Source organism: Mytilus californianus, unplaced genomic scaffold, assembly GCF_021869535.1.
Source record: "Mytilus californianus isolate M0D057914Y unplaced genomic scaffold, xbMytCali1.0.p SCAF_16, whole genome shotgun sequence".
NCBI classification, from domain to species: domain Eukaryota; kingdom Metazoa; phylum Mollusca; class Bivalvia; order Mytilida; family Mytilidae; genus Mytilus; species Mytilus californianus.
In genome coordinates this window covers 3,643,025-3,665,644 of record NW_026262648.1, presented here as the reverse complement: position 1 = coordinate 3,665,644, position 22,620 = coordinate 3,643,025, and the positions used below count along the sequence as shown (strand labels likewise).

General features: G+C 31.8%; 2 long non-coding RNA genes across 2 annotated transcripts; one reads left to right on the top strand and one right to left on the bottom strand.

The window, feature by feature from the left end:
• Positions 1-3,244: 3,244 nt before the first annotated feature.
• LOC127726093 (uncharacterized) lies at positions 3,245-15,707 on the bottom strand. Its single transcript, XR_007993324.1, has 3 exons — positions 15,673-15,707; positions 3,428-3,448; positions 3,245-3,280 (listed from the first exon to the last, which is right to left on the bottom strand). It is a non-coding gene; the product is annotated as an uncharacterized LOC127726093 (long non-coding RNA).
• LOC127726100 (uncharacterized) lies at positions 12,493-19,196 on the top strand. The gene is made up of 3 exons (XR_007993330.1): positions 12,493-12,567; positions 16,492-16,588; positions 18,806-19,196. It is a non-coding gene; the product is annotated as an uncharacterized LOC127726100 (long non-coding RNA).
• Positions 19,197-22,620: the final 3,424 nt, after the last annotated feature.

The window sequence follows — 22,620 nt, the reverse complement described above, 5'->3', positions numbered from 1 at the left end:
TACGAAAAAAAATTCAGAAATCTTAATCTAGCTTATATAGTATCAAAGAGATATAACCTGTTATGTCGATTTTATGACGCGTCACTTTTTTTCACAGTCTGTGGTTCGGTTTGTAATGGTATATATTTTGTATTCTTTGAACATATACCTTTTTGTCTACTATTTTTCTCCAATCGATAGAATTTACTTTTAACCATCCACAATATTCATATCTAAAATTGACTGGAACGAATTCGATCATTGTGATCTTTTTTTGTAATATCCAGTGACAATTATTTCAGTGATCAAGAACAAGAACAATAAAAATGAGGTTTGCAAAGTAAGTCAACCGTGATGAAGAGCAAATATTTTAACCGTAATTCGTCAAAGTATTATGTGGGAAGTGAGTGCCCTGCAACATATCATTTTAGGACCCCTCAAAAGTGTTCTTGCAAAGGTTTGTATGTGTCCAAGCACTGGCTTTACCCCGCCGGTGCATCAGGTGTAATGTCTCTGGCCATTTTATCCTGTTGATAAAAAATCAAGTGTATCAAATAAAGGAATCCCCTCTTTTACACACACAAACAAAAAAGTAATTTGTTATGAATAAAAAGGTAGACTTGTCCAGGATTTTAACACGCGTGATCATCCTATATACATTGTTTTTTTTTTAATTATTATTAGTTGTTATTGGCTTTGAATTAGGTGTCAGTAACTGCTGAGTACAGATCTGACTTTGTGGGGGAACCATGCCACGTCGAGTCTGTGTTTTTGTTAGATGTTTTTCTACTTTGTATTGATCTGATGAGTTAAGACATTTTTGATTGATTTTTATATTTTGTTTTTATGTTGTACTGTTACACCACTGCCCTAGGTAAAAAAACAGGGGGGGGGCTGTTTGGCACCTTCAAACACGTTTAACCCCGCCTGTAGTTCGGTGGTTGTTGTTGGTTCATGTCTGTCATATTTGTGTTTGGTAAGTTGTTATTCTCAATTTATTTATTCATATTTTTCATTTCGGGGCCTATTATATGGGTTTTTCTCATTTTTGGAGGCCGCGTGGTTGCCTATAATTGTTTACATCCACTTCCGATGAACTTAGGTGGATAGGTGTCTCATTGGCAATCATACCACATCTCCTTATTTTTAATATACCGTGCTTGGATGGATCCAAATATATGTCCGACACAAAAACTCTTGTGAGTGATTTTGATAGACGTAAACCTGTTTCAAAGAAAGAAACTGACCATCGTCTCAGATTTTTGATTGTTTTTGTTTGACTTATTCACAATTTGATAATGACATTAATACACATTAAATTATTAACATGTTGTTTTCATTTTTTTTATAAACTTTGGACGATTTAGAGCTTGCTATACCGGTATTCTATCATGTCTATATACTCCGGTCTTTTGTTGGAATACCCCATGCTGCTCTCAAGATGTCTTTTGTCGTTCGGTTGCTGTCATACTGACGTGTAACCCATAGAAATGCCGAACTAGCTTATACCGATATATTATTCATCCTGTTACATGTAACAGCGAACGGACAATTTTACCTTGTTTGGAATTTATTAAATTGTCACATATATTTGGTTATTTATTTCTTATTGTTATTCTTTGCGGGTAATCATAGCCCGTTTCTTGTATGGATGGAAAAAGATTTTAAAAGAAAATAGGATATGTCATCTATGTAATCAAAATATTGGCGACGAATATCATTATATGTGTGTTTGTGCACATCCTAGTGTGTCACTTCTTAGACAAAATCTCGTACCTAATTATTACTTACAATATCCTTCAAGGCAGAAATTAATCGGTTTACTTTCATTGTGCAACATAAAGGTGTATAGGAAAGTATGTACTTTTCTTAGAAAGATTACTTATGTGTTGTAGATACATTTTTTATACATTATATATATATATATTTAGGTACTCACAATCACTGAATAAATAGGAAGATATCTGTACAAATGTAATCCTTTAAACTTAATAGGTAACATATAATGTATATATCTCAATGTCATGAAAATCACGTGCTATTATACATTACTCTGCTGTCGATTTATGTGTATACTTTATCATGTTTTGACCTCTTGTACACGTTTGTGTCTGAGGAAATAAAACATTTTGTCTTTGTCTTGTCTTGTATTTATTGGGGTTTCCTTTCACAAATTATTTACAAAAAATAATTTAAATCCTGTTAACTGATTTCATTTGTTTTGCTTTTGGCATCCGATGGCATAACTGTAGTGAATATTAAGTTTGCGGCAAATTAAATGTGTTTAGTTTAAACAGTATTTATTAATGAAAAATAATAACAATTAAGGAGTACAATGGTACACGAAATTCAAATATGGGATTCGGAAACAAGTTTGGAAAAACTTTTATAAATCCGTCTCCCGAAAATGTGTTTGTTGTAGTTATAAGTGGTTTCTGTTGACATGGTTGACAAGGAAACAGATATTAACAACATATTTGTACATGATTAAAAATATATGCATAAATGCTTAAACACCATAAACCATTTGTAAACGTTTGGTGGTACATACAATTGTATTTTTAGGGTGTTCGTCTTCGGTAAAAGAGCAAGGAGGAACGTGGTTACATGAACCGGTAAAATCAGTTGAAAACTGAAATTTTATTCACTACAAATGCAAATTGAAAGGTCTATGTATCGTGTGAATCTCTACGAGACTCAAATAAGAAACACAGTGCATGTATAGTCCTATAAATAAGACTTCGGAGTTTCATATCATTTACATTCAACGTTTTTCATCGGATAATTTTTTTTTACTATCAATGTTGAAACGGGTTTCAACATTGATAGTAAAAAAAAAACAAGAGTGCACACGCTGAAATGTCTCGCCTTCTTTACTAATCATTTATATTATGTTGATAGTCCTAAAATAAAGCTTTAGTACAACTGTCACATAAACTTAACATTAACCAAGTAAACTAAACATTGACCAATGAACCATGAAAATGAGGTCAAGGTCAGATGAACCATGCTAGGCAGGCATGTACAGCTAACAATTCTTCCATACAACAAATATAGTTGACCTATTGTTTATAGTTTAAGAAAAACAGACCAAAACACAAAAACTTAACACTGAGCAATGAACGTTGAAAATGAGGTCAAGGTCAAATAAAACCTTCCTGACTGACATATAGATCATTAAATATTTCCATACACCAAATATAGTTGAACTATTGCATATAGTATTAGAAAAAAAGACCAAAACTCAAAAACTTAACTTTGACCACTGATCCATGAAAATGAGGTCAAGGTCAGATGACATCTGCCAGTTAGACATGTACACCTTACAATCATTCCATACACCAAATATAGTTGAACTATTACATATAGTATAAGAAAAAAAGACCATAACTCAAAAACTTAACTTTGACCACTGAACCATGAAAATGAGGTCAAGGTCAGATGACACCTGCCAGCTAGACATGTACACCTTACAATCATTCCATACACAATTTATAGTTGACCTATTGCATATAGTATAAGAAAAAAAGACCAAAACTCAAAAACTTAACTTTGACCACTGATCCATAAAAATGAGGTCAAGGTCAGATGACACCTACCAGCTAGACATGTACACCTTACAATCATTCCATATACCAAATATAATAGACCTACTGCTTATAGTATCTGATATATGGACTTGACCACGAAAACTTAACCTGGTTCACTGATCCATGAAATGAGGTCGAGGTCAAATGAAAATTGTCTGACGGGCATGAGGACCTTGCAAGGTACGCAAATACTAAATATAGTTATCCTATTACTCATAATAAGAAAGAAATTAACATTACAAAAAATGTTGACTTTTTTTTCAAGTAGTCACTGAACCATGAAAATGAGGTCAAGGACATTGGACATATGACAGACAGAAATTTCGTAACATAAGGCATCTATATACAAAGTATGAAGCGTCCAGGTCTTCTAGCTTCTAAAATATAAAGCTTTTAAGAAGTTAGCTAACGCCGCCGCCGCCGCCGGATCACTATCCCTATGTCGAGCTTTCTGCGACAAAAGTCGCAGGCTCGACAAAAACGGGTTTCAACATTGATGGTAAAAAAAATATATCCGATAAAAAACGTTGAATGTAAATGATATGAAACTCCGAAGTCTTATATTATAGGACCAAGTGCATGTAATGAATCATAATCGAGATAAAATAGGTTATTTTACAAAATTACAGTCGGGGAGGTTCAATCTTCGTGACCAAATTTTCTTTGGAGAAAATATGCTGTTTGGGTTTTGCCAAGGATTTATATATACATTCTTGGTTTTACTCACTGCTGTATGCCGTACGGTGAACTATATATAGTTGTCTGTTGGTAACTTCTAGGTCATCTAGTCTCTGGTGGGTTTTTGTCTCATTGGCAACTATACCACATCTAATTTTTTTTTATTCTCTAGTTAAAATTTCCAAAAAACTTTTTTATAAGTGTATGTTGACCTTAAGACATTTGTTAATTTTTGGTTGATGGGTAGATGTCTGCTACTTTGGATTCATTAGTGTTTGGGAAACCAAATATTGGATTTCATGGTAATAGATAAAGCACAAAGTTAAATGTTCAACGAAGTTCACATTTTCTAAAGAATTATATTTAGACTAGGCAAACCCACTAAATTAAATATCCACAAGAATACAATTTTTCCTGAAGGGAATTTGCTAAAAATATAAGACTCCGCAGTAATGTAGGTCTGGATGGGGTTAAATCAATCTAGAATAATGGCAAAAAAATATAAAGAATAGAGAAAAATGGGGAGCCAAAGTATAAAGAATAACGACTGTAAATAAAAATTACAATACTGATTACAGAAATGAATGATGCACAGAATAAAGAAATCATACACTTGTATAACTAATAAAATAAAATCTAATAGTAAAATGATTTTCAAAAGAATTTAAACTGAATTAACACTTTTTTCAAAGATGAGGAAAAATGATCTACAAATTTAAAGAATACAAAAATTAACATGTTTAAGGAGCCCCCATCCAGACTACAAGAAAGTTTTGGACTTCTTCAATCCGGTCAAATAATGGGACATACTATTACCATCTATGCATTACTGGTATTGTATCATAGCCTTAACTGAACTTTTTTTATAATGTGACTTCGACCCCAGCTGGTGACCTCTATTAACACTGGTATTCACATGTTTTTTTTCTGTTCCAATGAATGAAGGTGGCTTTACATCAATGGCAAACACTATGCATATTATGGACACCATTTTTATACATGTATGTAAGAAACCTGCTTTAATTTGTAGTAGACCGATCTAGGTTTAACTAGATTTTAAGCATGCTACCTCAAAAGAGAAATAGTTTGCTGAAAGACATTCAACTCTTTTTTGAATACTACATGCTTCGTCATGTATACTGAGGAGTAGCAAATACTAATTTTAAGTCTAGAATAAGAAACTAACTTACAATCACCCTTACTTAAATTTGGTAGGCACATTTTTAGCAGTTGTTTGTTGCAACATCATATTTGGTCTCCGGTTGATAGTTATCTCACTGGCAATCATACCACATCTCCTTAATTTATATTATACAAGACTACAATATCATGAATATAATTACATGTACATGTAATTGAATATTTATTGTTGTCTGAATTTTGTTTAATAGCAAACATAGCTGTGATCAATGGTCATATAAATAAAATGATACTTTGAAGTATTGTTTGACCAGAATAAAATGCCAGTTTGGTTATAAACAGTGCATTTGTAATTAAGATTATCAGAAATACATGTATCGGTACACATTTAGACTTTAAGCACAGTAAGCAGTCAATTGGCGGTAAACATTGCAACATATCCAGAAAATTCAGGTGTACTATAATATAAATATTCACTGAATCTATGAAATTTTATTATTCCAAGGCACGATTAAATTCAGATACATGTATGAGCATGATGATGCACTACAAATATATGCACTAAGACTTTGAATACTTATAATTCCAAATTGCTATTTCAAATGAATAATTATCCAAGGTATTAACAGCCATCCAGTTGTATGATCTTTCTAACAAATTATTAGTGTGCTATTTATTCAATGTACTATTTGCTTCTTGTCCAGTTTAATCCTAGCATCACTTCATGGTACTGTACAATGCTGTTTGAGCTATTCATTTTTCATAAAACAATAAATAATATACACAAAATTATGAATTCATCCACAATTGACATCTGTATATATTTCCTACAAATCATAAGTGCACATTTATCATTTGTAGACTGCTTCATTTTTCTAGCTGGGAATCATCTACAAAAAAACATATATATATGATATTAAGACTGGACTTGTTTCTTTAGTTTATATATGTTTTGTGTAACAAATATTGTAAGTACTAGTACTCTAAAATTATATTCCAAGAAGAAAATCACAATTACAACAACTTTTATTTAGGTAGGAGAAAGCATTCAAGCATGGCCCTAGAACACAGTTATTTCATACTGCATTTCAATTAGACAATAAATGAAAATTAAATAAAATGCTTCGCTGAGTGCAGCCTGATACGACCGCAGAGGTCGAACCCTGAACAGTTGGGGCAAGTTTGGACACAATATTCAAGCTGGATACTGTCTGAATTTGGATTGTGATCAAATGTTTGACATAATATAGGTTTCTGACACAAAATAATTGTGGTCAATGATCTTAAAAATTTGAAATGGGACATTTAATTTACTTAGAATGGACTGATATCCAAAATCTAACAACATGGTTAGATTCAGCATATAAAAAAATCACCAATAATTCAATTTTAGTTGAAATCAAACAAAGTTTAATTTTGGACCCTTCAAACCTTCACTACAAACTGCTCTGAGTCTGAAAAGACCAGTTTTTGTGCTCGACCAGTAAAGTCGAGCACACATTTTACTCGACTAGTCTCGACATTGTCTCCACAGTACTTAACTGTACTTAATTGTACTCGACTAGGTCTCGACTTTACTTAATTAGTCTGATTCAGTACTTGATGATCTTGGTGTAGTCTGAAATGGTCTCGACCAAGACTCGACCTGTCTCAACCAGTCTCGTCCTGTCTCGACTAGTCTGGACCTTCAAATTTAGTCTTCACTGGTGTAAATCAGCTCATCTAACTAAATTATATATAGATCTTACAAAATACCAGTCTATTTGGTAGTTTGATTCATTGCTGTGAAATGAAAGATTTAATTAATAGGTAAAAAAAAAAAAGATTAAATTCAGATAGGCATCTTTAATTTTTTTATAACTTTTTCAAATCAATTTGGATTTTCATCAAACTATGAAGCTATCTTAGTAATATATTGATCTTACTGAATCTCAGGTCATTATGTAGTTTGATGTATTGCTGTCAAATTTAAGATTCAAATTAACCTAGGTAAAAAAAGCTAGGATTTGCAATTTCGGACAAAATTCAGACAGTACACTTTAATTTTTTTTATAACTTTTTCAAATCAACTTGGATTTTCATCAAACTATACAACTACCTTGGTAATATATTGATCTTACTGAATCACAGGTTGTTATGTAGTTTGGTGTATTGCTGTCAAATTTAAGAATTAAATTAATCTAGGTAAAAAAGCTAGAATTTGCAGTTAGGACTATATTCAGATAGTACACTTTAATTCTTTTAATAACTTTTTCAAATCAACTTGGATTTTCATCAAACTATACAACTATCTTAGTAATATATTGATCTTACTGAATCCCAGGTTGTTGTGTAGTTTGGTGTATTGCTGTTAAATTTAAGATTCAAATTAATCTAGGTAAAAAAAACTAGGATTTCCAATTTCGGACAAAATTCAGATAGTACACTTTATTTTTTTTTATAATTTTTTCAAATCAACTTGTTTTTTCATCAAACTATAAAGCTATATTAGTAATATATTAATCTTACTGAAACCCAGGTCATTGTGTAGTTTGGTGTAATGCTGTCAAATTTTAGAATTTAATTAATCTAGATAAAAAAAGCTAGGATATTTGAAATATATCTTTTATTATAATTTGGGATAGAGTATATATGATATAGTTATATAATTTCTTAAATATTTTATCCCTTTTTTATATATATAATATAAATATATCAAAAAGGGATCAAACTTTAAAGAAATTATTAAAATATTTCTTCTGATTAGTGGTGATGTATAAAGCAATACCTCCTGCTCTGGAAAACTTATTAAAAAGATTACACCTACCAGAGAGTTTTAAATTCTAAATAACATTCATTCAAAATTGCAACATCCTGTTAAACTTAAATCGCAGGGCTTTTTGAATTCACTAGATAAGTAATACACGAGTTTTAAGAAAAGTAGGGCTTTCTTTTTACTTGTAAAACTCACTTGTACTGAGGTAATTAAACCATATTAAAGTGGTTCTCGTATGCCATGTCTTTAAATTTGACAAAAATAATTTTTAGATATGATTAAAATACATTTTTACTGTAACTTTGGAACACATTTCCTTTTTTAAAAGGTTATCAAGGATTGTTATGAAAGTTCATAATTGTTATTAAATTCTTGTTTTAACAAAAAGAGGTGTCTTTTTTTTAAATTTCATAACCTTTTTCAAATCAGCTTGGTTTTTTGGATAGTTATAATTTGATCATTCAACTAGTTCACAAATCAAACAAACACTCTTGTAAAGCAAGGATTTGTATAGCAAATCCTTGTGTAAAGTAAGGAATGTATATCAATCGAAAATGTCAAAATGTTTTCAAAATATATACTTACGTTATTTCAGTCGGACACAGCAAGAAACTACCAAAAGACCAGACAAACGGCGCGAAATCATAGCGTTTATATTTTCGAGAGCTATCGGGATTTTTCATCATTCTAATCTTTACGGAAATCGATTTACAGCTGTAGTCTCAGTTTACAGTCATCAATATTTTATATTTGCATAACCATTAAAGAATAATTATTAGAATGTTATTTGGTTATTGCTATTTTCATACAAATATTTTAACAGTTATTATCTATGTTATAAATGACCAATTTATGAAAATGAAACGCATGTTAACAAAACCGTGTATCTACAGTCCCGTTGCCGATCATGTCTCTTTATATTTATTTATTCAATTTTTTTTTTCGCTTTTTTTTTTTTTTTGATTCCTCTGCTAATCAAAGGGAAGCTATCCTCATATTATTTTGATACACTGAAAAGTACTGGACAACGATTCTTTCGATGAACTGAAGTATACTAAAATGTACTTGTCAGTACTAGATTTAACGCTAGGCGTTTTTTCTTAATTACCTGAACCAGTACTGACTGGTACTTAATCGATCGCAGTAGTTAGTGTACTGAACATGTACTGAACAACTGAAAAAGATCTTGACATTTTTCCTTGCGGTAAATTCAGGCATTTAAGAGTTGTTCAGTTTAAAATGACCGTTTCAGTAGTAAAACCCGTTACTAGAATTAGTAAGGAGTGTTTTTATGGGTTGGTTTATGCTCATCTCTTTTGTCGTAAAACTTGTTCTCAACCAACCCTCATCGTCGATTTCAAGATAAGTGGTAGAGTAAACTATATCTGTTGAGCCTTTTTTTTAATTTCAATTGAAAATACGAGTCCAACATTGTGACAAATTTGGCACTATTAAGCGAGATGACATCATCTATATAGTGAAAAGTGAAGTTTCAAGATAATGGTAGCTTCTTTTCAGTCGTCATCAGAAGCTCTTGCATGAAGTCATCCTCGTATGAAAAATGAACTAGTCATTCAAGCTATTCAGAAAGTCTAGTTGTAACTAGAATCGTTGCGTATTAATGGATTGTTTTCTTCAAAATATTTCTTATTTGATGAATTAATGCATTTAAACAATGAACAACGCAATTTAAGCAATCAAGAAGTCAAGTTTTATAATGTGTTTACTGGTTTTTAAATTCTTTTAAATTTCAATTTTCATCAATTTATTTTTTATTTATTTTTGTCTAAATCTTCAATTTATTTTTTATGGTTCACATTAAATAAATAAAAGGTCTTTTCACTACATCAATATTTATAATGAAGCTACAAATCAAACAATTAGAAAAGTCAAAAGATGTTTATTTCAGGCTGGTAGTTACAATGCAGATTGCAATCTCTTAGTTTCGCCCCCTTTATTTCAAGCAATAGTATGATTCGCACACATATTTTTTTACTTTAAATTTTTCAGATTCTTAAGAATTTGTTTATTAAATCTTATATTGACCACATACAATGTTTAAATAGGAAGAAATGCTTAAAAGCTGTTTTTTCGCAGATGGCGGTATTTTGGGCAACTGCATGAGTTGTTATGATTTGCTGTTTGATTAGAAGTAAGCATAATTTTAGGAAATTTATGATGTCAAAAACTTCTTTGGTAGTTATTACAAGGTTTTACTTAGTTTTAAGTGATTAGCAGTTGCATCAGAAAGAAAAATTTGGGTTTTCACACATTTTGTTAACTTTTACTCGAATTTCAGGAAACATGTGCTGTCTATCAAAAACACGTTTTAAATATTTTAAAATGCATTTGATTAATGACCGTTAATATCTCTGCTAAAAGTTTAAATGGTTTGCATATGTGAATTTAGTATATAAAAGTCATATTATGCAATCAAGCTGAAATCTTAGAAAATATGCACTTATTCGTCCTTGGCCTTTGATCTTGATTTGACGGAAATTGCACCGTACGATTTTTTTACGACCGGGCAAAACATATAGTACAGATGTGTAGCTTTCAAATGATATATAATTTAGCCGTGTGTTAGGTGGGTGCATTAAAAATTTAATTTTATGGTTAAAGTCACTCGCCTATTATGAATAAAGCAGGATACTAAGATATTAAAGTTATTAAGACATTCATGACTTACAACAAGGATTTTTTATAGACGATTCCTATGTTTGAAGAAAAAGCTCTGTTTTATAAGACGATGTAGTGGTTTTTTTAACGGAGCATGGGAATAGCAGTTAAAAGCTCCAAAATATTAAACCTTATGTAAAGATTAAAGGATTGCGAACGAAGAACTTGAAGAAGATTCCTCAGGCTAAGTTGACCATAGATGGATATGACAATTATTTTAGGTTCCTTTATGTCATTAGATCTTCGCGTGTTTCGTTTCTAACATGTCACTGGCTTTCAAATAGTTGGCTTTGAATGTTCCTAATAAAGGTAAATCCAGAAAGCGCGTCGAACGCATTACAATTATAATGTGCTATTTTCACATCAGATTGACATAGTTGTTGAATAAACAAAATGTACTTCTTCACATTATTTCTAAAGGCTACCTCTTACCGTAGTGTCTAAAGAATGGTGGTACAAATGTAAGAACTTTAGAAATATGTGAAATCAAACATCAGCTAAAGTATATTTTATTCTTTTTAATGATTTTGTGAAGTTTAGGTATCCAGTAAAATACGCGAGATTTTGATCTTCCTTTTTTAATGTAAATAGCAGAGAAAAGAAGGATGGATTAGTGATTGTCTAAAATCCCTTCGTTCGTGAATAATGTAAGATGCCCAATTTTGCAGTGAATTCCAAGTTCTTTAGTTAGACATTGCAAATAATGCTTTTGCATAAAAACAATGTTGATTTGGGGCTTAGTTTGCTGGAAATACAACATATTTGTCGTGAAGAGAGTATAAACCATCCAGAATCTCGGGCTTCATGAAAATGGTTACAAACACGTGATTACTGTGAATCATAGATTTTGAATGTTTCAGAACGCATGACCGAATAGCTTTGATCAATTCAGATAAAGTGTTCAGTTTTGGTTCATCTGTCTTGTGATTTACCCATTTTCTGGCATACACATGAATTTCTCAAATGCATCCCACAGTAAAAGCTTATTTTGACAGCTTCCAAACCCTTATTAGCAAATTCTACTTAAACACTACCTTTTCATCATATTTCAAAGTAGTTTCCACGGGTTTAGGATGTTGTTAGCAATATTCATATTTATTTGCAGTCGATCTGTACGTTATACCAGAATTTTTATCAATAATGGAAGTGTTTTGGACCTCTTGAAATTATAATGAATTGGGCTTTGGTTTGGAATATTCTAATATTCCCAAAGGTTTTTGAACTGAGGATAACAAACAATACATTAACGGGGTGTGAACTGCAGGTGGTGTATATTTTCGATTAATGTCCCCGACAGTCGTGTGACATAAATTTAATCTAATTTGTCTATTTCACTAGACCTGAGACTAGACAAAATACCTACATTATCCATTTTGTCGCTTCAACTCTATGGAATAGCTATTTCCAATTTATCGAATCATTAAAATTAATGTTCACCTTGTAAGCGATATAGTGTACTCAAAATGAAGACATTTGTTGAATGGAAAAATCTTGTCTTTACTAGGATAATTAACATTATACAGGTGGTGATTCTTTCTTTCGTAAAATCTTGTCGTGGTTCACCGACATAGATAAGTCAATAAAAAGATTAGAAATAAAATTGGCTTTTGAATACATAATTGTACTTTTAGAACAATTAATATTTACTTTAGCTTTATTTAATTTGTATCCTTCTAGTTGAATGACGTTAGGGCTGGAGGTGCTACGATTTTCCCTAGAATCAACACAAGAATACCGATAACAAAGGTACGTCTGAGTTCAATAATATGTAGTTATTTCATGCAAACGGTTTGCAGTTTTAAAGTTTAAAATGAATATTTTCTGTGTTCAGATTAGTTTACAGATATTTTACACTGTTGTCTACGAACACAATGGTGATCAATGACTTCTTGTATACTTTCAATATAAAGACGTCTATGAATGGTCAATCTCTCTCGTATATGTACTATTTAAAAGACTTACGAGTACATTTTTTTGCTCCCTCTGTATTATATATTTTTCTACAAGAAACAAACTCTTTTTCATGGCTAGTCTAAACCTAGTAATTTTTTCCACAACTGAAGGTAGTGAAATTATTTTTAGTCATATTGGTCACTTGTCGAGAAAATACAAAGAACAAAAACATCATGGCCTAAAGCAAACAACAGCCCCAAAACAACCTTTACAGGAAACTAAATATTGAGCTACAAGAACCTCAGCAATAAAAAAATAATGGTTGAACTCAGATGTATCTGAATGGCAAGCACTACTTGTACCGGCTTTCGCGTCCCTCATGACCAACACAAAATCTGTGATCAGTCTCATTCGGTGATGTCTCAATCGAGGAAAGAAGATGGGTTGCAGTAACGACATCTGCAAACATTACCGTGGTCATATGTAGCTTAAATATTCAATAAAGTTCATGTAAAGTAAGTGGGAAATTTGAAATCATCTATTTTGTCAGGTAAATATAAATAAGAAGATGTGGTATGAGTGCCAATAAGACAACTCTCCATCCAAGTCACAATGTATAAAAAGTTAACAATTATAGGTCAAAGTACGGCCTTCAACACGGAGCCTTGGCTCACACCGAACAGAAAGCTATAAAGGGCCCAAAAATGACTAGTGTAAAACAATTAAAACAGGAAAACCAAGGGTTGGATCTATATAAAAACGAGAAACGAGAAACATCTATGAACCACACCAACATACAACAACCACTGAACAACAGGCTCTTGACTCTTAGGAAAACGTAGTATAGAGAGTGAACTACCGCTAAGTGAAAAAATGGGAAATAACAAACCTGACTTTAATTTCACTGGCGTTAGTTCGTGTAACTGGTTACCGACGAAGCGTCGTTTAGCAAGTAAATATGTGCAAGGTGAACACATACACGGTAAATAAGTAACATATAAGGATTTTTGGTGCAAAATGTTGAAGAAAATCATATAGAAAAAATAAAGGTGACAGTAGATAACCGATGTTCAAATCTCGTAACACGATTAGGACGAGGCAAATCACAAATCAATGCAACAAACAAAAACTCAGGTAATTGCAAGAATTCCAAAATAGCGAGACCTGGTGAGTCGATAAAGTGTTTCTATGAAACTTTGAAAAAAATTATTCGTAGAATTACATTAGTCTACTTATATACGTAAGAAAATGATATATTGCAAAAATTGGTTGATACAGCTGTATCTCAAAGTAAATATTTATATTAAAACAAACAATATACATTTGTTTTGCATACAAACCGAAATCCGTTGCGCATTTTTTCAAAGTCGGAAAAATTACTTCCCTTTTTTGTTATAATCCGTGTTGTGGTTGGACAACTTAGTCTTCATCAAAATTTGAAATCAGCTAATAAATTTTCACAATATGCAACATTTAACGTAAGAAAAATATATCAAATGTATTGTTAAATATAAACTACAACTCTAGCATGACGTTTTTATTGAAATATATGAATGAGCATACAAAACAAAATGCATAATAGTTAATTTCTAACAATAGACAACTTTCGAGTTCGATGCATTTCCGTCAAAAACTCTGGTTTTAGTGAACATCATTCGTGCGTTTAGGGGCATCGTCACTTCCGTTCCAATGTTGAGCAAGTGGTTGAAAAACTATAATGCTATATTGCACAAATTATTCGGCAAATTAAATTCTCATAATTGACAATCAGCTCTACTGTCATTAGGGAATTGTGATTAAGTACTTACAAAACAAACATTATTTCTAGTTTATCCTGCACAATGACGATCACTAAGACGCTTGATGAACGTTAATAGATCAGGTATACAGGCGATCCCCTCTATCTGGTAAATGACGTCATAAAGGCATGCATAATTGACGAGTTTTTTCAGGTGAAGGATGAACTCGAAAGTGGTCTATTACAGCTATACGATTTTCTTTTTATTCAGAAGAGTTATCTTTATCATATTTTATTAGTTACAGATACAACTTCTATGTATCATCATGTTTTATTATAATATAGATTCATTCTTAATATCAAATCAATACCTATATAACATTTGTGTAATAGAATACTTCATAACTCAAAAGACCCATTTCGATTCGTGTTCCAGAAATTAGTATTTTTAATCGATATTCCTATGTGGTCCTCAAGTTTAAATAAACTTTTTACTATGGACTAGACGCAATCAATATTGTCCCCAAAATGTTTTATTTTATTCCCCATTTATTCATTGAATGAGATTATCTACATACCAAACATGTATTTGAATAATTATACAGTTAAACATACGCGCACATATTGAAATTTGCAATGCATTGTTATATGAATGTATATGTGAGTCCTCATTGGTGTAATCGGGTGTTTCAAATACGGAGTAAAAAGATGAAAGACCAATTTCTATATAATTTGATTTTTCACTGAGGCCATTTTAAAAATTTGTTAAATCTTTACCTTCTTTCACACCATAATATCTTTGTTTGCCCGTCAACTGTTTTAATGATTTAATTTCCCGTATATTTTGATCCGAGCCCCATGGAAGTACAGCTATGAAATGACATTCAGGTACAAATATTCGTTTCGGTTAAGGATGTCCATCTGTGCAATTCTTAACAAAACATATAAAATTTTCCACTGTTTCAAAATTGTTTTTAACAGCAAGGTGAAGCGCTGAATAATATTGATTTTAATCATTATATAAGTATTTGTAAAATTATTCTAATAACATGATATTCAAAAGAGTGCACACGCTGAAATGTTTCGCCTCCTTTACTGACATTTGATTTTATGTTGATAGTTCTAAATATAAAGCTTTACTACAAGTATCTCATAAACTTAACATGATCCAAGAAAATGAGGTCCAGGTCAGATAAACCAAACCGGAAATACATATTCACCTTACAATCATTCCATACACCAAATATAGTTGACCTATTGCTTAGTTTCTAAGAAACAACCTTAACTAGGAAAACTTAACATTGATCAATGAACCATAAAAATGAGGTCAAGGTCAGATGAACCATGTCAGACAGACGTGTACACCTTACAATCAATCTATGCACAAAATATAGTTGACCTATTGCCTATAGTATCTAAGAAACAAACTTAACTATGAAAACTTAATATTGACCAATGAACCATGAACATGAGGTCAAGGTCAGATCATGCCTGCCAGACAGACATAGACACCTTACAGTCATTCCATATACCAAATATAGTTGACCTATTGCCTATATTATCTAAGAAACAAACTTAACCATGAAAATTTAACATTGATCAATCAACCCTGAAAATGAGGTAAGGTCAGGTGATACTGCAGATGGGTTCTGTTCAACCGTGCTCATGCTTGATAGACCAACAATATTTGGTATGTACTTAGATTATTTGAAAAAGTATTAAGACAGTTTGACATATGTCATATGGTCTTGATCTTCTTTCAAGTGAATTTAAGTAAACATAGTTCTAAATATGTAGCGTAGAAATTGTACATGTTTGGTAGAAAATATTCCGCATTTGAATTAAGTACATGTACATTTTTCATTTGACAAGTGAGATAATCTCATGAGTTTAAAAATCCAATATGCAATAGGAGAGACATTTTAGTGTATCAACTTTCAAATCAAAGTTGAGGCATTTCCATCCAGAAGTGAAATAATTTTGCTTCAGGAAAGAGATAGATAAGATCAATACTAGCATTTTTAAAAATTATTTTATAGGGATCTGCTGCTTTTTGGTATAATATTCTTCCAAATGGAGAGGTAGATGAACGTGTTTTTCATGGAGGATGTCCTGTGTTATTAGGATCAAAATGGAGTAAGCTTCTTTATTTGTATATTCAATGCAACGTCTGTTTGTAGAACCAAATATTTAAACCGACTTAGAAAGACAATGGAAGTGAAAATGAAAGATATAGAAATACCAAGATTTTATATGATTTTCAATGAGACAACTATCCACCAGAAACCACTGAGGATGTAAACAGCTAAAGTTTACCGTGCGACTTTCGACAATAATCAAAAACCATACCGTACAGTAATCTATAAAAGGCCCTGGCATAAAAAAAATGTGAAACAACTCAAAAGAGATAACCAACAGCCGGATTTATGCTACAAACAATAAACGAAAGACAAATATCGAAACAGCAACCAACGGCAACCACTAAATTGTCCATGAATAAGATGTGGTATGAGTGCCAATGAGACAACTCTTCATCCAAGTCACAATGTATAAAAATTTAACAATAATAGGTCAAAGTACGGCCTTCAACACGGAGCCTTTGCTCACATCGAACAGCAAGCAATAAAGGGCCACAACATGACTAGTGTAAAACAATTTTTTCAAACAGGAAAACCAACGGTCTAATCTATATACAAAACGAGCTCTGAATGCTCTCCTTAACCCGCAACAGTGATTTAATAGTACAGTATAAGATGTTCGTTTTGTAAAAAGGGTAGATCTAGGTAAACGGAACATTTTCATGAAAACGCAAGATGTCCTTGGCTTTTATTTATAGAGGTTTGATTCAGCCCATGTGATACGAAGCGAGAATTCTGTCAGTAACACAAATAGCATGTTTAAAGCACTTAACTTGTTAAGTTTGAAAATAATACTTGCATTATGCAATGGTTAAATCAACGAGTCAAATATTTGATGGAGGCATATAAGAAAGTTTTGACAAATGCGAAAAGTTGATTTTAACATACATTTTTTTCTTTAACGTCCGTGCCTTACCTACACTTAACCTGATGGTTTGTTCCCTGATACACTGTGATGTAAAAAATACATGTTATACTTTATAATGATTATGTAACTAGGAGCCTAATGTTACGTGTAAAGCATAAACTGAAACTGTCAAAGGGCAAGAATTCTTAGTAGTGGAACTAATAAAGCCATCTCAAACTATTTATATATATATAGGTTTATCCAACATAACAATGATCAAAGAAAAGGTAATACAAAATATAAAAATAATCAAATACGTCCGGATCAAAATTATCTCGGGATTATTTTCTGAACGAGAAACTTCTTAGTCATGTGTTTGATGTTTTTATATGATGAATTGACTATTGTTACATTTAGTAGAATAGAAAGGACATGGTATATCTCCATTCATGACACAAAATTAGTGCATGAAGCCCGCCTCCGGGCGCGGGATTTTCTCGTTGTGTTGAAGACCCATTGGTGGACTTCGGCTGTTTTCTGTCTCTTTGACACATTCCCTATTTCCATTCTCAGTTTTATGCACAGCAAAAACCACCAAAAAAGAAGGAACCGCGCTTTTTATGCTGTTTTTCATCTCAGTCACAGTGAGGCCTTCAACACGGTGTAAAAAAATCACTACATATTATAACCGTCCCTAGCACCAAACTGACGCTCACGCCACAATTGTGAATTGAAGAACAATGCCATGGAGTAGTATCAATAAAATAATTAAATCTGGCATAGAAATCAAACATTTGCTGTCATTATTTAGCCCGACAATCACACTGATGCGAGCAAAAACTATACAAACATTTAGAAAACCACGGGTACATTGCGATACATATTAGATAACTTGGCAGGAAATAACTTATGTATACAGCAAATATTGGGGTAGACTTTATAAGATGTAATACCACCAACTCAGGCCCGGTCAAAAAGAACATATCGGAAAGAAGTACACACTCAAAACAAAACAGCTCCCACGCATAGGTGTGAATATCAAACCTCAGTAGAATATATATTGGTAATTAAGATATCAAATGAATGGTGAAGGACTGGTGAATCAATACTACTATGTACATATCTATAAAACTAAAAGATAAAATATAATATATTGTGTAAACTTATAAAGCCGTTCAAAAAATTCTACATTTTAATTGTGGATTTAATTCAATACATTTAAATTACTATATTTCATTTCGAACTAGATTATGGATATAAAAACCAGGCACAATAATGACGATGTATACTGATTTCGAAAAGTTTGAAAGTTAGATCAAAATACTATTTACTAAGCTTATTTTTATTTAAATGCAGTTTTATTTTCAGTTTGTACCAAGTGGATCCGTGAAGAAGGGCAAATGTTCAGACGCCCATGCAAACTGCACTTCAATGCGACACTACATTAGAAAATATTTAAAACGTACATTTGATGCCTTCTTATCTTCAATAGTTTTATAATCTATGGTGATTTTAAATAATACAGAATAAAGAAATAAAAAATCTTGTTCTATGGAACTTTAGATCTAAAAATTGAATAAAATACCATACTTTTTTCGATGGTTTTTAAAGGCAGTGACTTAAATGGTATGAGGCAATGGCCATTTCGTTTTTACGTGGTGGCAAATACATCATCATAGAAATTTCGAAAAGTTGATTCTTTTTATTTGTGATATTGTGTGGTATTTATTTTTGTAATTCCTTAAAACTTGGCATTAAAGAAGCGAACGGTGTGTTTTGTTAGTTTTCAAAACTTTCGATAGAGCTGCATTTTGCATTATGAGCAGCCAACCGATTGACAAACTATAATTATTTAAAATCCGTTTGAAAAAAGAATCGGATTTATTTCGAGGGTAATTTTTATCGAAAGTTGTTTATAAGATCATTTCATTCGATTATATAAAAATGAAAAGTCGACTGAACATGGCCTCAAGTGTATATGATGCAATATAAAGGTTTGAAAAATAAAATAACAAAAAATACCAAACTCAATTGTATGACAGTCGCTTAAATTTCCATTACATTGACAACGATGTGTGAACAAAACAAACAGACATCATAGGTAAAAATGTCAAAAATAGGGGTACAGCAGTCAACACTGTGTTATAATCTTAATCATTATAAAAAACAAACAAATTTGTCAACAAAGAAAAACAAAATGACATATAGACATAGCACATTAGCATAAGTGAAAAACAAGTAAGTGTAAACACGTGAAGGACATAATCATTTTCGGTTTTTGTTGATTCAATAGTTGAGTCCTTAACGTAAACGCCAGTTATGTAACATTTATGTAATTTCCCGCCAAATTAATAATTATAATATTATAGTGACGAAATGATTTGCTGCAAAAGAGAAGAAAGTGATACTACGGGAATTCGGCATAATTCATTCGGTTCCTAGTTCAGTGATACGCGTTTTTGGAAGAATTTTCGAGTGTTTGTAACAGAAGCAGAAGAAGTGAAAGAAAACCTAATTGACAGGTAAAACATGTAAAGCGTACAAATAAAAAGTTCACTTCACATACCGTAGGTAATAAGCAGTTATCATAGGACTATTGTACCACTTCCCGACTCTAGAATCGTTTAAACGACGGAAACAACACAAACCACTGCAGCATGCTTGTATGCAAAACTGGTTTAAGTCTCACAAATGTGTAATAAATGAAAAATATGCACCATTTTTTAGGGCAGAAAAATAAGGTACGCAATTCATAGCCCCTTTTCCCCCATTATAATCGTTGACGAACCAGACAATGTTCCTCTTACACCAACACAGGTTGTATGTCTATCTCTCTGTCTCGAAGTTGTGTTCCGTCTGATAATCTAAAGAATGTAATATTTCTAAATGCATGTTGAAGTCTAATATAATTCTAGTTTGTTTTAATATTTCTGAATGCATATTGAAGTCTAATATAATTCTAGTTTGTTTTAATAGAAGATAAGTTATGATTATAGATGGCTCAATTGGACAGCATTTTATTCAATCCACCATAATTACATGTATTTTGGATTCAAAATTGAAATTGGTATTTACTAGTATACAAAAGAACGCGAAGTAATCCTGACCAAATCAGTACCTACTAAAACCATAGTAATAGCATCCATGAGAACGAAGATAAAACTTATCGTAATTACAGATGAGAGTATATTCAGTTCATCCGTACTTTCATTCACTATCAGAAGCAAGCGAAAACTTTATATCCTTCCAAAACTGACAGATGAGCAGACATAAAAAATATAATAGTACCAGGTGTTCTCATAGTTGAACACTGACAATAACGAACAATATTTAATGACCTGGCATGGTCATTTCATGGAGATATACTTGGAATTACATACTTGGAATTATTAACTTGGAGATTAATGTTGTTTGGGGCAATTGCTTGAAGAAAAATTATGTTATTGGAAAAAAAAGTTGACATATGAAGATGTAACATTATATAACTCAATGTTCCAGAGATACACCAAGCTATCATGATGAACAACCACAAATAGTGAAAACCAAACTTGAACCTAAATATTTAATTGCACTATGTTAAGAATAAATCAAAATCAATATTTTCCTAAAAAAAAAATATTCTTGAGTTGCTTTGCAGCCGGGAAGTTTTAAAGTTTCTATGCTACATACGCTTGTTTTATATTAGTTTATAGACTGCACTACTTAACTATGGTAACTAATTCAATAGTACATTAATTGGCTATTATAATCACAAGGAAATTTTATTGTGTACCTTTAAAGTGTGTACCATGTCGAGGTACATAAAATTATATATTCACGGTGATTATCACCAATGCTCAGATTTATTTTTAGTCTAGTCAATTTAGTGAACAACCTGCAACTAATTGCAACACAAAGTTTTTCTCTGAAAAACAAGTCTGTTACTATCTATGAACAACATACTAAAACTATATAAAAATATATTTTGCGGAAAGTGGTGTAATTTATAAAAATGTTTTGTAGTAAAAGTAAGGTTATATGAGTTGCTTCCCCTTATTTGCCAAAGTTGAAAAAAATAAAATTATACAAAAGATGTTCTGTATTTTATAAAACAGTTGAAATAATACAATACAATACATAATTATTTCAATTTAAAAGAATAATATTACAAATGAATCACTTTCCTGTCTCAAAATTTGTATATTTGAATAAAGATATACACCGAGATTGTGTTCTGCTATTTTACAATCCAAGAATCTAATTCTCCAAAATAGTGTTGGTAAGTAACCTATAAATGGAAAACTGTTCTGAATTAGAGTAACCAACTTAGTCACATTCTTACTTGGTATTTGAAAGAATTCTGCCCCTGTGTTAAAGGCACAGACAGTTTATTTTTTGTTGGGGAGGGGTTCCAGAAACACATGTTTTGTTCTTTTATAAAAAATGTTATTCCAAGATTCAAAATTATTCCAAGATTCAAAGTCTTTAATGTATTTTTTCTCCACAACTTTAGAAAGAAAACAATATATTTTTTTCATTTACCTTCTGGAACAAATATGTTAAGATTTAGAACCCAACAATGTTTCATAAAAAAATAAGAATGATGAGTGTAAAATGATTTTATGTTAAATATTTTTTCACAAATGAAAATTTCAGGCTCCTCGAAGCAAATAGCTACTCATGTAATTTGCGACGATCTCAGTACTCACACACCATATAAATAAAGCTTTGACTGTATCACTGAATCCACTTTTCACTTTGGTTACTAATCGGAAGTGTACTAATTTATATTTTAGTCGGTGCCAACAGTATTTATTCATCAACTGTAATTACTAAGCTTTGAACTAGCTATGAGAACTCAGTGTCTTTTTGTTAATTGGTTATATACTCCGTGCTGGTCTTTTTGAGTTGAGCCCTTTCCAACTGGGTTTTACAATTTGTTCTTACGTTGTTTGCTATTTAAATAAAATTGAGAATGGAAATGGGGAATATTGTATGTCAAAGAGACAACAACCCGACCAGATCAAGAACAGATAACAGCCGAAGGCCACCAATGGGTCTTCAACGCAACGAGAAAATCCCGCACCATGAGGTGGTCCTCAGTCGGCCCCTAAATAAAAACTGTTCCTGATTATTGGAGGGTTGAGTGCTCGCAAACAGGGTTAACCCTGCACACTATGAATATGATTATCACAAGTCAGTGG